This window comes from Vulpes vulpes, chromosome 4 (assembly GCF_048418805.1).
Source record: "Vulpes vulpes isolate BD-2025 chromosome 4, VulVul3, whole genome shotgun sequence".
In the NCBI taxonomy this organism is placed as follows: domain Eukaryota; kingdom Metazoa; phylum Chordata; class Mammalia; order Carnivora; family Canidae; genus Vulpes; species Vulpes vulpes.
Window position 1 is genome coordinate 117,077,967 of NC_132783.1, and position 1,201 is coordinate 117,079,167.

Below are 1,201 nucleotides of genomic sequence, written 5' to 3' on the forward strand. Positions count from 1 at the left end.
AACAGAAATAGTTGTCCCCTTTTTCTGGTTGAGCCTGGAGTTTAGGGTGGAACAGAGCACAGTCTTTTTGAGTTCAGTTTCCAGGACTGAAGATTTATTGGAGAATAGACTTTTCCCATGTGTTCTGTCATTTTCAGAATGTGGCTTTTAATTATGTGCTTAGAGGTTTCCAGATTGCCTTAGGCTCCAGATAACACCTTGCAGCTTTACATACCAGATGGACCGCTTTGGCATTACTGGTCTTGATGAGAACATGTGAGGAACTTTCTATTCCTGTGAAATGAGAAGGGAACAAGCAGCTCAACTAAGAAATCAAGTGTTTTGGTTCTAGTTTGAGCATTTTGAATATGATGAACCAAACAGGAGGACTGTAATCTCCTCTACAACTTAGAGAAAACAATGATTTTATGAATAATTTTATCAAAATTAATGATTACTCCAAGCAATCAAAAGTAGCTGAAAAAAAAAAAACAAGAACAAGAAAATTTAAAAACTTGAAATAATTGAAAATTTTAAGAAAATAAGATAATAATGAGAAGCTGAGCATAAGCATAGCAATTTCAGAAACACTAAAATCTGGTTGAATGGCACAGCTCTGATTAAAAGTCCTTTACAGTCTATCCACAGAGGTCAAATTGTCAAAGCAGGGCCCTAGAAATTATGCACTTTACTTAATAGTGTGTCATCCTTGTGCAGAGGCCATGCTAATCTTCTCTGTATTGTTCCAATTTTAGTATATGTGCTGCCAAAGTGAACATTGTACTTTACTTAATAGCAAATTTTACTAACGATTAGTGAAGGATACAAGCAAAATGCAAACATAAAGAAAGCAACATCTATCTCTGGAAGGGTCCAAACTATCTTCTGTACTGCCAAAAAAAAAAAAATTTTTGCACTGGGATGTATTTGGTTTTCATGCGAAGAGATGAGTGTTCACTGTGTGTGTTGTACATGTGTTGCATAGGTTGCCCGAAGAAACTACTTAAGTTCAGAGCTTCTTAGTTTTGACATTCCATCAGTTACACAGAGAACCTACGTGACTAACTTCTGTTCTCTAAATTATGCTCCCCCATCCATAAGCAATGCAAAAATTCTGCTGACGAGAACTTCTTTGGTTATCTTCCTACTTGTAAATTCCATCAGTGTTTACATGGAGGAGAGAGAGCTGTTGTTAATTCTTTTTTCTTTCTTTCTTTCTTTC

The 1,201-nt window shown here is 35.9% G+C and overlaps 1 non-coding gene across 1 annotated transcript; it reads right to left on the reverse strand.

The window, feature by feature from the left end:
* Nucleotides 1–653: 653 nt before the first annotated feature.
* On the reverse strand, nucleotides 654–756 carry LOC112928996 (U6 spliceosomal RNA). Its single transcript, XR_003236830.1, has one exon. It is a non-coding gene; the product is annotated as a U6 spliceosomal RNA (small nuclear RNA).
* Between the last annotated feature and the right edge of the window lie 445 nt (nucleotides 757–1,201).